This window comes from Pantherophis guttatus, chromosome 6 (genome assembly GCF_059756535.1).
Source record: "Pantherophis guttatus breed Tessera chromosome 6, ASM5975653v1, whole genome shotgun sequence".
NCBI lineage: Eukaryota > Metazoa > Chordata > Lepidosauria > Squamata > Colubridae > Pantherophis > Pantherophis guttatus.
Window position 1 is genome coordinate 43583334 of NC_142068.1, and position 6000 is coordinate 43589333.

Consider the following 6000-nt stretch of genomic DNA (forward strand, 5'->3'; position numbering starts at 1 on the left):
ACACTTCAGTTAAACAATTTTCAGAGAATGCCTCTTGGTTTAGCACCAAAGTTAGATTTGTTTTGCCACTCAAAAGCCAATCCTTTTTTTTTTTTGTAACTTGAATTTTGCCCAGGGCTTCACATATTTCTCTATGCAATTTAATAGACATTTCAGCTAGTGGAGGCTAAATTCCACTATTTTTGCCTTCAGTCCTTCATAGGATTTAAAGGAACAAATTACCATTGGTATCACTTTAATAGATGTTATAATGGAGCATCAGTTGATTGAGATATAATCAGACTTGCCCGTTTCACATTTTAGATCTCCTGAGGCAACAACTGTAGATGCATTAGTAACCAGAGTATTTGTATGAGTGCAATAGAACTTTAGATCATGCAGAAGTGCAGTTCATTAACTGTACACTGTGATTGTGCATTACAGCAAGGTAAAGAAATGGTCTTCTGATATTACCCTTACTTTTTCACGTTCCCTTCACAAACATATTTGCTATATTGCTGCATTGAATAAGGCCATTGGTGACTGCCATTGCAAGCAACAGAAAATACTGACTTGCAGTGCTAGCAATGTGCTGTTGGACTGTCTGTTCTTACTTACTAAAACAGGTTTCTCCAAGTACTTTTTATTGACTGAACATTTGCATTAAGAAGACATCTCTTTTTATTAGCAAGTTGCTTTGATGAACTGTACTGCAGAGGTTTGTTTGTGTGTTTGTTTGTTTTTTGCTGTTATGGACTACATATTACAAAACAAAACAAATGATAGCATTTTACTTAGTTCAGTGTATTCCTAGCAGTAGCAGCTAACTCTTAATATCATTTTGCCTAGAAGGGCCTCCCAGAGGGGCTCCCAGATGAGTTTCTTCAGCTGATATTAATTTCTGAATTAACTATTTACTACAGTTCCAGTAGTAAATACCAAATTCCAGATGTAGTTGCTTGCCAGGAACAGTGAGTACAAATGCAACTAACTCTTTCTACTAAATATGTTCATATAAATTCAAGCATACATTTTCCATAGTTAGTTCCACAAGGAGCTTCTCCTGATTATGCCTAAATGAGATGAATGGAAGTGTCAGAAGAACATGACCAATGTAATTCCCATTCAGTCCAGTGGGGGTAGCATAGGAATTATTCTTAGTGGTGTCTTTTAATAATGATTTTCTATGAGCCAGTTAGTAATAAAAGGAGAAATATAAATATATATATATTACTATATATATGCTATTTAATTGTAGAATATGTACTGTTTCTTTCTTTGCTTCCACTCACATCTGACATGCATACCTTCAAATACATGTCCTAAATACACTTTCACTAGAAAGTCTGGAAGTTAATTCTTAAAAGCAATTTATGTAATGAAATAGCTTTCAGGAATTCCAGATACTTTATACATTTCTCACTGGCTCTACACTGTCTCTACACTGTGTTTCAGATCAAAACAAGCTAATAGATGATATTAATAAGCAATAGACCTCTATAAGTATCAAGTTGGGAATTTATAATAGCATAGATCTTCTCCTCCATTCCCATCTTCAACTTCATTAAGAGCTAATCTCAAATTCAGTGAATAAAAGGAAACCATTTTCAGTTGTCTTTCTACCTAGTTAAGGCAGCAAATGGTGCCTTGAACAAGTCAAGGTACATAGGACCCAAAGGATCCTATATAGGATCCAAAGTATCTTTTTTCCTAGACCTAGGTAGTAAAAGCACAACAGCAATGATACAATTTTTTTTCAGTATGTACACATAAATTAAAACAGACTTGCAAATTGCAGTAGATAAAAGCATCTACACCTTATTTCCCTACTATGTCTTGAATGTAAGTACTTCTTTCTTTCAGACTGGGATTGCTCTGAATGAAAGATAAATCATTTTAAATGTGGTTTGTGCCCAATTCTGATATATTTATTTGCATGGCCACTCATTTCACTTGGGTACTCTGGGCAGCTTACAACCGTTTAAAAAGAGCAGTCCAATAAAAAAAAGTTTACAACCAATATAGAAACATATAAAACAGAAACCACTTAGAAAACAAAAATAACTATGGTCAGTGGACAAAGTCCATCCTTTTATCCAACTCAACAAAACCAATGTAAAAGCTTCCCACTATGGCCAGACTCCAAGACATGGTGGCAGAGCCATGTCTTCAGGGCATTTCTAAAGGTCGGCAGAGCTGAGGTCAATCTAGGTTTCATGAGGATGATGTTCCAAAGGAGTGGAGGGGGAAGGGGAACTCACAGCAGAAAAGGCTGTCTTCCAAGATCCTGCCAGATGACACTCTTGCATAGATGGAACCTGTAACTCTGAAGAAATATATCTAGCAATCAGGCAGATAACCCCATGTGTTGATAATTGAAGCCAAAACTACCTTCTTTTGCTTCCTTTCCTTTCAGACTCCAAAGCATGTTGTTCGTAAAAGACCTTATTTCTTTGCAATTCATGGACCATAACATTTTCAAATGGAAACAAATGAAGTCATTGATTTAGAGGAAATCTTATTATTTCCTAAGTGGCTGGATGTGAGAAAATAGTAATAAAACCAAGACTTCTATTAAAAGATTAATATATTATACAAGGGCATTCTTTAACTTTGGGAAGTTGGCTATATAACAGATTTGCAAGATTGAGTGGCATTTGTTTTCCTAGCTGTCAACACTTGAAACTTATTACAATCTAGTGGCAAGTTTTAAATGAATTAAACAATTTATGGGAATATTAAAATGGCATTAATCTAACTAAAATGTTGCTGGTTGGTGAATTTTAATAATAATACACTACTACTACTACTATTACTACTATTACTACTATTACTAGTACTACTACAAGCAAAATTTGATGTGTATAAAGGTCAAAACCAACTAGAGAATTGGTAGCTGTGATTTCACATTGCTGTATATATGATAAGCAGTCAGCAAAACATACTTGCTAAAATAAAGCCATGGAATAAAGCTGAATTATCGTTTCAGTTTGGGTTCAATAATTTCTTTCTTTATTCCTATTTCCAGAAATGACCATAGGTCAACTACTAATATAGGGTTTAATTTTACCTAGGGCAAGTCTTATATACCCAGGTCTGAGAGCTTATGAGAACCAGGTAGCCAAAGGTGGTAGGTAGGCAGTAAAACATTTCAAAAGTGCATGTATACTGACCTGAAAGTCTCTATTAGAATACATTCTGTAGCTTTAGGTAGTGCTGTAAATTTGGGAGCTAATTCAGTAGCCCCAATGGACCTTCCGGAATTATCTAGTTTTCTATGACAAGAATTCTCAACAGTAATGTTGTTGCCCTGTCTTGATTGTCTGTGAACTCTTCCACTAGCCATTAAATGCAATGGTTCAGGGACAATAATGTGTATTCTTGACTGAATAAGCACAGAACTTACAGTTGGTTGATTTCCCTGCTTCTTGTTTTACTGAAACTTCCCGAGGAAACATTTCCAGTGAGTATGCAAAGTTCACAACATACAATATTTTGATAGGCCAAAGTAATCAAGCCACAATACAATACAGGATCATTATTTAGCCACTAATGGTAACAACACAATACACGAGTATATTGATGATGAACAAACTAAAATTAACTATTAACAAGAAAATATTCATCAATAGGAAACCAGGCTCTGAGACTGTTTCAGTGTCTTCTAAATAGGATTGTACCTGAAAAAGCCAGTCCTCATCTGTGTTTCAATCTTTAAGGAGCTAATTGGCAAAAAGTATTTTTGTAGAATTACAGTGGAATCAATAAGCAGCATGCCATTCCCAGCTGGAATAGCAATAGTCTTATTGCACCCAACCCATTAAAATGGCATTGAAAAGATTTTCATTTGTGCAAAAAAAAAAAAAAAATATGGATGGACAATAATCAAGAAGAGAAGGAACCTGGAACTAAGGAGAACTTTCCTGAATATTAGAACAATTAATACGTTGAATGATTTGCCTCCAGACGTTGTGGGTGCTCCAATACTGGAGGTTTTTAAGAAAAGATTGGACAACCATTTGTCTGAAACGGTATAGGGTTTCCTGCTTGAGCAGGGGATAGAACTAGAAGACCTCCAAGATCCCTTCCATCTCTGTTATTCTGTTATTTCGCTTTGTCCCAAAAGGAATAGCTGTAATCACAAAAGAAATTTTTGGCACAAAAGAATTCAGATATTTGTGTGCATATGTGTGTGTATGTGTGTATCAATCACCTTGCAGCTATTTTATTTTATATCTTTCTCTCTCCCCTCTCAATAAATAAAATAAAATAAATCCAATATTTCAATCTGAGGATAAAGAAATATGTACAAAAAAGAAGTATGTCTAACTGATAATTTTTTTTTCTAATTTGTTGCACATTTTCCAGTTGTAGGTTAAACTGTAAGACAGTAAATGAAAGAAATACTAATGGTAGTTCATTAATTCTACAAGTTTCTTTTCCACCTGCCTTTTGGATAATCATATGCTTTCAGAATTTATTCTGCTTTAAGAGATATAAGTTTTAACCACAGCTAAGTAGACTTTCCTTTGTTACTTGATAAAAGAAAAAGAGGCAATCTGGAATAAACAGTAAATAACCCCAATTATTTTTGAATTCCCAAGTGCTTCAATTAGTGCAAAATCTGAAAGCATATTATCTATCTATCTATCTATCTATCTATCTATCTATCTATCTATCCTATACCGTCTTTTATTTGTTTTCTAAGTAAAGCATAAAGTACTACTTTTAAACATTAGGGTTTTAAACTTTAAAAGAGACTAAAGGAACACCTATCTGAATGGGAAATTGTCTGAATTTTAAGATCAGGCAGGATAGAACTTGATTAATACAGCCTCAGTTTTAAGATCTGTTTGTTGGGCTCATGGGAAAGAGCCTATTTCATATTATTCAAAGCTATTGGAAAGTTTGAAAGTTGCGTCTAGGCCTCTACCTTTTCCATTTTGAAGAAAAGCAGCACAATCTAGACCTTTGTTTTAGGGGAGGTATTTTTAGACTGAGCCAATTGAATAATAATTTCAATGATTTTATGAAACATTAAATGCTTATATCTATATTATTATTTTTGTTGATGTTACCACTCTTAAGTGATCTATGGAAAACAAATCAAGCTACAAACAGTAAAAATCATAAGTAGAAAAGTACCTGGAAAGACTTGTGAGTTGGATAGAGAAAGAAGTTAGGGAAGTATATTCAAATCAAATAACAAATCCAAGTTAATCATAGAGTCCTCTGATTATATTGCCAAACATAGCACTCGTCACACTTGAGAGGAAGAAATAATAGAAGACTGGGCAACAAGAGAAAATGAACATTTTTTTCTCTATCAGGTATCACAAATTCTTCATGAACACTAAAATCTTGAAAAGATCTCTTATACTTTTGAGGGCCAGGTAGCTATTTCATTTGCAGTCCTTTCCTTGTTATCAAAAGGACTGGTGCATGAGTTCTACCATGAAGTACAATGTAGAAAATTAATAACCATTCAACAATGATTATATTTACTTATTGAAGCATCAATCTCAGAAAAACATTTGGGGAATAAAGAAACTAATGCATCAACTTTAGGCTGATCAAGTACTGTATTTTTTTTTTTTTGAGTAATATCTGGGAAACTGCATTTCATAAAATAGATGAGGGTAGGTGAAAGAAATGGATGAACTTGAGATTGAATTAAATTTACCTCATCTTCAGCCCCAGGAACGTTTAGATTTTGGCAGTCACGTTTGAATGGGCTGATTGGGGAGCTCTCCTAAGGCTTTGTGAAGAAATGCATTTTCCTTGGGAGTTCAAGTTGTGTACTCCCGAAACAATCGATTAAAAAGAACTGAAAAAAAAAAGTTATCACTAAGGTACAACTTGCCCTATAACTCACTATCAGTTGTTTCTTTGCTAATAATAACCATTATTTCAATCCCACTTTTTTCATCATCATCCCATAATTAAATGTACCATCTACATGAGTAACATCATGTTTGTCTCCCACTCTGATGATTGCTGAGACACAATAAATGAAGGAAG